General features: G+C 34.3%; 1 long non-coding RNA gene across 1 annotated transcript in view; it reads left to right on the top strand.

Annotated features, from left to right (window-relative positions):
• The first annotated feature begins 208 nt into the window (after nucleotides 1-208).
• The window catches only part of LOC143670370 (uncharacterized), a 196,949-nt gene continuing 186,752 nt past the window's right edge, over nucleotides 209-10,405 (top strand). Inside the window, exon 1 of the long non-coding RNA XR_013169339.1 lies at nucleotides 209-345. This is a non-coding gene — a long non-coding RNA (uncharacterized LOC143670370). The remainder of the gene's footprint in view (nucleotides 346-10,405) is intronic.

Here is a 10,405-nt window from a genome sequence, read left to right as displayed (position 1 = left end):
ACTGAGCAGGCAGAAAGCAGGTGTTTTGTTGCTGCTGTTCTTGTGCTTGTTTTTTGAAGGAAACAATTTCAATTTACATACATGTTAGAGAAATATACAATGGCAAAGGAATGTAAGAACAGGTGATACTTAAAATACTGCGGGGTGTTGAAAAATGTCTTGGTGTGATTGTGGGTTTTAACACTCAGCACTTTCTCTGCCCCAGGAAGTCAAACAGCACTAAATGTGAGTTGCAGGATCCTGATCAGGAATTCAGCAAAGGCAAATGCAGGAGAAAGTGTGGAATGCTTGCTCAAATCAGCTGAGTAAGCCCCTGCCTTAGAAAATAAGTTTCCAGTGAGCCAGGTATGCTTAACTGTCACTTGCTTTGGATAAGTCCTTACCCAGTGCCATATATATGTGTATAACATGTCACTTCCAAAGACAAATGCTGCGCTAATGTCCATAGCAGGGACTAACAACACAGTCAAGCTCTGCACCTTCATAAAATATGATTCTCTTGCCAAGGCTAATTATTTATTTAAATAAAAGTTTTGCCTGAGTTGGGGCCATGAGTGACTGTAAATAATTGAAAATGTTTCGCTTTTCAAAAGTATATTTAAATCTTATGTTACAACAGGATCCCCGTAATCAAGACATAAGGCCTTAAATTAATAAAAGATTAATTTTAATAAAAGAAGAGTAAACAGAACTTCATTTCACGGATTAGCAAGGAACTTGGTTATGCTCACCATCAATAGAACTACAAAGGGGGCCGGCCCTAGGCAAATTTGTTAAGTGGAATTATAGAATCATAGAACATTAGCGAAATTGGGCCAGTGAGCAGGATCTTACTTGAGTTTATATGGACAGTGTCAGAGACAAGACCCCAATCAGGTTTTCCTGCTCTGCGATTAGCTCTCTGTGTGAGCTCAGGAAGGGCAGATTTAGACATTACCTTGACTGTCCCCTCCTTGGTTTATTAAAATCTGCCCTCATGGAATGATATGATCTGTGCTAATCACTTATACGAGTGTGTTTTCTCTGAGGAGTAGTTCTGTCTTCAGGTTTATTTCTGAATGTGGAAAAAAAAGTGCTATCCTCTTGGAAAAGAGAATCAATGTATTTCTTTGGGATGAGGACTCTTGAGACCACTGAAATCATACTCATCCCAAATTAGGCCTTGCAAAATTTGTAGAGGCTGAGAGTAGAACAGGGGAAATTGATTTCTCCTGCCTTTTAAAGAATGGGCTAGTTTTTATTTTCAAGGAGGATTCATGTAAAAAATGAAATTTTGGTTTTTAGAATTTTCTCAGGATTTGTTGGTGTGAAAGAGTAACTGATGAGCCATGCTCTATTTACTCTTCTAAAAATTTTTTTGTGGTAGCATTTATATTTAATATAAAATGTGTCATTTTAAAGAGGTATGATTCAGTGGTATGAATTACATTCACAGTATTGTGCCTTTGTCACCATCATCCATTATTAAAACTTTTTCATCACCCCAAACAGAAAATTTTTACATATTAAGCAATAATTTCCTATTTCCTTCTTCTCTAAGCCCCTGGTAATCCTCTAATCTACTTTCTGTCTCTATGAATTTGTTTCGTCTAGATATTTCATGTAAGTGGAATAATACAATACTGCCCTTCTAAGTCAGGCTCATTTCACTTAGCCTAATGTTTTCAAGGTTTAACCATATAAGGTATTTTATAGTATTTCATTAGTTTTTGTGGGTGAATAATATTCTATTGAATGTATGTAACATTTTGTTTATCCATTCATCTCTGGATGGACACTTTGGCTGTTTCCAGCTTCTAGCTATTGTGAATAATGCTGCTATTAATTCTATGTTTAACTTTATGAGGAATTGCCAAACTGCTTTCTACTGTGGCTACACCATTTTACATTCCTATCAGCAATGTAAGAAGTTTCCTTTTCTTTGCATCCTCTCCAACACTTCTTAATTTCTGTTTTCTTTAGATAATAGTGAACCTAGTGTGTGGGAAGTAGTATCTCATTGTGGTTTTTTATTTTATTTTTTATTTCCCTAATGGCTAATGGCCTAAACATCTTTTCATGTGCTTTTTGACCATTTGTATATCTTCTCAGGAGAAATGTCTATTGAAGACCTTTGCCCATTTTTAAATGGGCAATTGTTATCTAGTTGTAGTTTTTATATATCCTGGATATTAAATCCTTATTAGATATATTATTTTGTCCCATTTTGTAGGTTACCTTTTTACTTTCTTGTTACCCTTTGATGCAAAAAATTTTCAATTTCAACAAGGTCCAGTTTAGTTTTTTCTTTTGTTGCTTGTGCTTTTGGTATTATAGCTAAGAAATCTTTGACAAATCTGAGGTCATGAAGATTTGCCCCTTTGTTTTCTTATAAGAATCTAATGGAATTAACTCCTATATTCATGTCCTTGATCAATTTTGAGATAATTTGTATATATGGTAAGAGATAGGGGCTCAACTTCACTCTTTTGCATGTGGATATCCAGTTTCCCAGCACCATTTGTTGAAAAGACTATTTTTTCCCTTTTGCATGGATTTGACACCCTTGTCGAAAATCAATTTGAAATAGATGTACAAATTTATTTCTGGACTCCCAATTTTATCCCATTGGTCAGTATGTCTATCCTTATGCTAGTTCCATATTGTATTGATCACTGTGACTTTGTAATCAATTTTGAAATTGGGAAATGTGAGTCTTCCAACTTTGTTCTTTTTTTTCAAGTTTGTTTTGGCTATTTGGAGAGCCTTGTAATTCCATATGAACTTCAGGATCAACTTTTCCATTTTTGCAAAAGAAAAAGGCTGCTGGAATTTTGATAGAGATTCCATTAAAACTATAGATCGCTTTTGGTAGTATTGAATCTTAACAATATTTAGTCTTCCAATCCATTAACATGAGGCATTTCCATTTATGTAAGTCTTTAATTATTTTCAGCAATGTGTTTGTAGTCCTCAGTATACAAATCTTTCACTTCCTTGGTTAAATTTGTATCTAAATATTTTATTCTTTTAAATGCTATTGAAGAAGGAATGTTTTCTTATTTTACATTTTGCATTGGTCGTTGCTGGTGTTTAGAAAGTCAACTAATTTTTATTTCATTTTTATTGACAAAACAAAACAACATACAAGCACAAACATTCTTCACATATGAATATTTCATGCTTGGTGTACAGTCAGTGACTCACAATATCATCACATAGTTGTTTATTCTTTTGTACCTTTCAACTATGCTGAATTTGTTTATTCACTCTAGTAATTGTTGTAGATTTTCTACATAAAATATCATGTCATCTGAGAATATAGTTTTACTTCTTCTGTTTTGATTTGGATTTCTTTTCATTCTTTATTCTTGCCTAGTTTCTTTGGCTAGAACTTCCAGTAAAAGGCTTGCTATCAGTAGTGAAAGTGAGCATCATTTTCTTGTTCCTCATCTTAAGAGGACAGCTTTCAGGCTTTTACCATTACTTATTATGTTAACTGTGGGTTTTCATAAATGTCCTGAATATGTTGAGGAAGTTCCCTTCTTTTCCTAGTTTTTGGAGTGCTTTTATCATGGAAGTGTCTTGGATTTTGTTAGATGTATTTTCTGCATCTATTGAGGTGACCCTGTGGTTCTCTTCATTCTATTAATGTGGTTTATTACATTGAATTTTTTATGTTGAACCACCTTTAGATTCTGGGATGAATCTCACTTGGCCATGGTGTATATAATTCTTTCAACATGCTGTTAGATTTGGCTTGCTAGTGTTTTGTGAAGATTTTTTCACCTATATTCATAATGGTCGTTGGTCTGTAATGTTCTTATCTTGTGAAGTTTTAATCTGGTTGTAGAATGAGGATAATGTGACCTCAAAGAATGAGTTGTTAGGCAGTTTTCCCTCCTCTTCAATTTTTGGTAAGATTTTGATGTTGTTCTTTGAATGTTTGGTTTAATTCTCCAGGGAAGCCCTTTGTACCTGGACTTTGCTTTGCTAGGTAGTTTTGATTACTGATTCAATCTCTTTAACAGTTATAGGTCTGTTAAAATTTTGTATGTTTTTTTTTTTAGTAAATTAGGCATTTGTGTTTTTCTAGGGATTTGTCCATTTTGTCTGGGTTGACTAATTTGTTAGCATACAATTGTTTATAATATTCTGTTATAATCTTTTTATATTTGTATGTCTAGTAATTATGTCTTGCTTTCATTTCTGATTTTAGCTATTTGCATCTTGTCTCTTTTATTCTTTTTCAGTCTAGCTAAAGGTTTCTCGATTTTATTGATCTTTTCAAAGGACCAACCTTTAAAATTTTTTTTCACAGAGTTCAATTTCTTTGATGTAGAGGATTGCCTATTATTTAGAGTTTATCTTTTCATTCATGAAATGGTAATGGCAAACCACCATTGTTTATAATGAACTTTGTTGACAAAATTTAAAAATGGCATACTTATATTGGGGCCCACATTTCTAGGAAGTTTTATTGGTGCATAGAATACCAAGGTCTGGAAAGCACTGCACTGTAATATTTTTATTTAATTATAGAAGAAACACATGCACATGTTGAAGATATAAAGAGTACCACTGGTTGTAAAATTAAAATTAAAAATATTTTAACCCCCTTTCTTCACATTAACCTCAATCACATTTACCATAATAATTTCTATTAATAATGTATTATGAGACTTCTAAAAAATTGTAATACACGTGCAAACATATATACTGATTTTTTTCTTCTAAAAGGGGTACTATATTGACTGCTCTGTATCTGCTTTGTTCTCATAATAAAATCTAATTATATTCAGCCTCTTTATTTCAAAATCCTAAATTTTCTTGATATGCTAAAATAGTACTGGGTTCCTATTATGAGCTAAGTTCTTTGACCACTATGGGGAGAGGTGTGCAGACAAGATGTAACAAAAAAGTAGAGGTCAGGTAGAAAGAGGAATAAGCCTGCCAAAATGTTAGTAATCTGGAAGGAAGACAGAATAACTATATAAATAACTCTAAATATTTCAAAGAACCAATGTTTTATTATATTGATTCTCTGTATTGTTTTTCCATTATCTATTTTGTGTATTCCCACTCCAATCCATATTGCCTTTCTTCTGAAAACTTTACTATCATTGGCTCTTCTTTTTCTAGATCCTCAAGGTGCAAAGTAAGATTATTCTCTTTTATGTAGGCATTTATAGCTATTAATTTCTCTCTGGGCACTGCCTTCACTGCATGCCATATGTTTTGGTATGCTGTGTTTTCATTTTCATTTGTCTAAAGCATTTTCTAATTTGTCTCTTGATTGCTTCTTTGACCTATTTGTTGTTTAAGAGCATGTTGCTTAATTTTCACAAATGGCTGTGAATTTTCAAGTTTTCCTTCTTTTCTTGATTTATAGCTTCATTTCACTCTGGTCAGAGAAAATGCTTTGTATTTTTTCAGTCTTTCCAAATTTGTTGAGAATTGTTTTGTTACCTAACGATCTATCCTGAAAAATGATCTGTGTGCACTTGAGAAGAACGTGTTTTCTGCTATTTTTGGGTGGAGGGTTCTATATATTTCTCCTAGGTCTAGTTGGTTTATAGTGTTGTTTAAGTCCTGTTTTTGTTTTTGTTTTTATCTTTTGTCTTGATGTCAAATCCATTATTGAAAGTGTAATTGAAGTCTCCATAATTATTTTAGAACGTTCTGTTTCTTCCTTCAATTCTGTCAATGCTTTAGTTTCATATAATTTGGTGCTCTGTTGTTAGGTACAAAAATGTTTTTTTTTTCATTTTTTATTAGAGAAGTTTCAGGATTACGGAAATATACATAAAATACAGATTTCCCATATATTACCCTATTATTAACTTACATTAGTGTGGTACATTTGCTGCAATTGATGAAAGAACATTTTTATATTTGTACTGTTAACTATAGTCTATGGTTTACTCAAGGTTCACTCTTTGTTTTGTGCAATACTATGGATGTATATTCTTAATTTTTCTTCTAGTATCATCTATGCAACCCAAAATTTCCTCTTTAACCACATTCAAATATATATTCCAGTGCTGTTAACTATGTTTACAATGTTGTGCTACCATCACCACCACCCGTTACCAAAATTTTTCATCTTAAGTAGAAACCTTGTACAATTTAATCATTAACTCCCTGTACAATTTAAGCATTTGCCCTCACCCCAGCTCATGTTAACCTATACTCTTGTGATTACTCTGTGAATTAGTTATTGAAATTATTTCATGTCACAGATCATATAATACTTGTCCTTTCATGCCTAGCTTATTTCATTCAACCTGATGCCCTCAAGGTTCATCCATGTTGTCGCATACATCAGGACTTCATTCCTTTTTACATGTGAATAACACTCTTTTGCATGCAATATCCATTTTATATATTCATTCATCACTTGATAGACATTTGGGTTGCTTCCATCTTTTAAGAATTATAAATAATGCCACTATGAACATCCATGAGCAAATATCTGTCGGAGTCCCTGTTTTCATTTTTTTGGTGCATATACCTAGAAGTGAGATTGCCAGGTCATATGGTAATTCTGTTGTTAGCAGGCCGCATTTCCTCTTTGGGTGTTGGTCAAACGCTTCTATTCCTCGTCACACAGGCCCACTGACACCTGTCTGAGGATCATCATGTCATGGCAGCTAGCTTCCCCCAAAGCAAGTGATCCATAGAAACCAAAAAGTCTTCTATATTCTAATCTCAGAAGCATCATACCATCACTTCTACCATATGCTATTTATCATACAGACCATCTCTCGTACAGTGTGAGAGAAAACTACACAAAGGTGTGAGTAACTGGAGGCAGAGATCTTGAAGGCTGACTACCACAACTGTATATGTTAAGATATATTTTCTTAGAAAAATATGCGTATATTTTTGTATATGGAGATTCAGAAGAAAAGCCTCAAAAGATAGACATCAAGATATCAAGAATGTTTGTTTCTGAGTGGGGAGATTATGAGTATTTCTACAATCTATATTTTCTTTTCCGTTTTCCAATTTTTTAAAATAATGAATATGCATTACTGATGTTTGATAAAATCAGCAACCAGTCAATACATTTGGTAATTAAGGGAAGGCAGAGAGCTAAGACTTTAGTTTTATGGGGATAGACATGGTTGAGGAAAGTATTTTTATTTTTATTTTTTTGTGAATAGGAAAAAAGATATGCTTATGGACTGAGGTAAAGGATAAAGGTCAGAGGCACAGGAAAGTGAAGGGATTATTGATGAAGCACTGGTGGATTTGGGAAGGAAGGCATTCCAGTTCACAGGTGGAGGCCATTATCCTAATCACAGTGATAGATGATAAGAATCCAGATATGCGAAGTTGACCTTAGACGTGACAATGTGTAAGCCTTGGACGGGACATATTAGCTTGGCCAAAAACACAACCTTGAATTGAAGTAAGAACACACCTTTTTCTGAAATACAAGAGAAGAAAGAGAAGAAGGATATCATTATTATAAATGTTAAAGTATTAAGGCAGGAAAGTTAATGGAATTCCAACTTAATGGTCTCTGTTTTCCCTCTGATGAGTACAGTAGGACATTCTGCTGAGTCTGACTGTGATAGGGTAAAAGATTCACAGAAGGTTGTGAAAGCTTAAGACAACTTTTGTTTGGAATGGGAAAGAGGGCCAACTGTGGCCTCTAGTATCATCTTTAAATTTTAATAACAGCATTATCAACTTATGTGTAATATTAAAATGTTGATCACTAAAATGCTTACTGCCTGTCATAATGTTGGTCAACCACTGGGGTGGCTTTATATATCTTTTAAAATGATGATGAGCTAATGTAACATGTTTTCACATCATTCCTCCTTACTGCTTGCTAAGTTGGTTGTATTAAATTATGTTTATAGAGAGCTCATGATGTAGCTAACTTCACTTTCAGGATAGAAGTTACCAGTCCCCACTTTGGTCTAAAGCAAAAGCAAAATTGTGGTTTCTTTTCTAAATGACAATTGAAATATGATCTTTGCAAGGGTATTTCATGCAGGTAACATGAGTTATTTTAAGATAGAAAAGACTTCATTGCACTGGCTGAAAATATCCACATAGGTGCTTTAAGCACTCTGTTGCTCATTAATATTTAAGACAAGTCCCAAAACCTAGCAGTTTCTCTTCTAGAGAAAACATAAAAAACATTACATTGTTGGAGAATAGGAAAAACACATGTCTGAGCATAGGAGAGGAAAAGCACATTAAAAATGCTTTGTGACAAAGTGAGCAATACCTCTTATTCTCTTGCATACAGACAGGAAATTTGACATGCACTAAAAGTTGTACATCTGTATACAGTCCCTCTATAAAACCTGTTCAGAGCATACTGAATGCTTGCAGCTTGTTATGCTAGAATACTTTTGCCATCCTCAGTTGAGAGGAATAGGAATCAAGATTCAGTGTATTTGTTTCTAAACCTGTTTAGGTCAATTGAAATTATTTTAATTCTATAACTTAAATTTTGGTATTATGCATTATGACAACCAATGGAATATGATAGAAAAATGAAATGATTGTTTCCATGAAAATTAATTTGAGTGAACAATATTAAGAATAAAGCAAGGGACATAGCTAGAGATACGAGAGAGTAATAGGATTGTATTATGAAATGCTTTATGCAGAACATTTGAAAAATTAGATAAAATGAACATACTTTTAGAAAAATATAATTACCAAAGGTGACTCAAGAAAAAATAGAAAATTTTATTAAATATGATTACATGAAGAATTTATTCACTAGTTGAAAATCTACTCACAGGGAAAATATCAGCTGCAGACAGTTTACATCTTACACAAAACATTTTAGAAGAGAGTAAAAGGACTACTCCCCAAATCAATTTTTAAAACTTTTTTTTATTGTATAATATAACATATATACAAAGCAACGAAAGAAAGCAGCAATAGTTTTCAAAGCACTCTTCAACAAGTAGTTACAGGGCAGATCCCAGAGTTTGTCAAGGGCTACTATATCATCCTCTCAGATTTTTCTTTCTTGCTGCTCCACAACATTGGAGGCTAAAGGAATAAATATTTTTTATTGTCACAATCAACCAGTTTTCTTTGTTGTGAAAAATAACATATATACAAAAAAGCAATAAATTTCAAAGCACAGCACAACAACTAGTGATAGAAAAGATTTCAGAGTTTGATATGGGTTACAGTTCCACAATTTTAGGATTTTACTTCTAGCTGCTCTAAGATACCGGAGACTAAAAGAAATATCAATGTAATGATTCAGCAATCATACTCGTATGATAAACCCTACCTTCTCTGTATAACTCCATCATCTTTGATTTTTCTCTCACTCTTTAGGGATATTTGGGATATGCTCATTCTAACTTTTTCTTGTTGGAAAGGGCTATCAGTGGCACAGTGGCAGAATTCTTGCTTGCCATGTCAGAGACCTGGGTTCAATTCCCAGAGCCTTCCCATGTCAAAAAAAAAAAGTATTGGCAAAGTCCCTTGACGGATGGGAGAAAAGATATGAAACTATTAAACTTTACCACCAGGGAAACCCCTGATACTGTGTCAAATATTAGGGACACCCAAATCAATAGGCCAAGCCCTTGATCTTGAGGCTTACTCTTGTGCAGCTTAGGTATATAGTGGAGAAGCTTAGCCTACCTATAGGTATGCCTAAGAGTCACCTCCAGAGGACCCCTTTTGTTGCTCAGATGTGGCCTCACTCGCTCTAAGCCCAATTCTGCAAGTGAAATCATTGCCCTTGCCCCTACGTGGGACATGGCATCTAGGGGTGAAAGTCTCTCTGGCAGCATGGAAGATGACTCCCAGGAATGAGTCTGGCCCTGGCACTGCAGGATCAACATTGCCATCCTGACCAAAAGGGGAAAATGAAGTGTAACAAATAAGGTATCAGTGGCTGAGAGAGTTTATATAGTGTCGAGAGGCTACTCTGGAGGTTACTCTTAGGCAAACTTCAGTCAGACATTGCTATCTATAAAGCTTGCCCCTAACCATGATCATTCAAGCCAATCCTCAAGAACACCTAGGGCAATATATAAGATTCTACAAATGTTCCATGCATTAGGGTAACTTTCCAGAAACCTACAACCTCCAGATGTTGGGCCAGATAAGACCTGAAACCAAGAGGGGCCAGCATGTCCAGAACATCAGATAGTTCCATCTCCCTACCCCATATTATTGATAGCCCTTTCCAACAAGAAAAAGTTAGAATGAGCATAGCCCAAATATCCCTAAAGAGTGAGAGAAAAATCAAAGATGATGGTGGAGTTATACAGAGAAGTTAGGGTTTATCATACGAGTATGGTTGCTGAATCATTACATTGATATTTCTTTTAGTCTCCGATATCTTAGTGCAGCTAGAAGTAAAAGCCTAAAATTGTGGAACTTTAACCCATATCAAACTCTGAAATCTTTTCTACCACTA

The sequence above is a fragment of the Tamandua tetradactyla genome, chromosome X, assembly GCF_023851605.1.
Source record: "Tamandua tetradactyla isolate mTamTet1 chromosome X, mTamTet1.pri, whole genome shotgun sequence".
NCBI classification, from domain to species: domain Eukaryota; kingdom Metazoa; phylum Chordata; class Mammalia; order Pilosa; family Myrmecophagidae; genus Tamandua; species Tamandua tetradactyla.
The sequence above is the reverse complement of the archived record's forward strand: the minus strand, read 5'-3'. Positions and strand labels throughout refer to the sequence as shown.